This window comes from Nematolebias whitei, chromosome 15, assembly GCF_014905685.2.
Source record: "Nematolebias whitei isolate Nwh7 chromosome 15, NemWhi1, whole genome shotgun sequence".
Classification (NCBI taxonomy): domain Eukaryota; kingdom Metazoa; phylum Chordata; class Actinopteri; order Cyprinodontiformes; family Rivulidae; genus Nematolebias; species Nematolebias whitei.
In genome coordinates, this window is record NC_056512.1 from 19,932,716 (window position 1) to 19,933,054 (window position 339).

The window sequence follows — 339 nt, forward strand, 5'->3', positions numbered from 1 at the left end:
ACACGTAAAATGATATGGGCGTAAGTCATAAACACCAATCAAATGGCAGAGATTTCAGACCATTGGCTTGTTTTGTCCAATCACAACGGTTTTTTTATTTATTTCTCCCTTGTGGTCTCCACCAATCAGAGCTGATGATGTGCCTGTACATACGTCAGTGAGCGATTATCGTACGTCAACGTCGCCGCCATATTGAACGTGGCAAAAGTGAAGAGGTAGGAGATACCTCATTCATTCAGAGTGGACATATGGAAAATGCTGGGCAAGACTATTCGTTTACAAGGTTTATATAACTTACACACACACACACACACACACACACACACACACACATATATA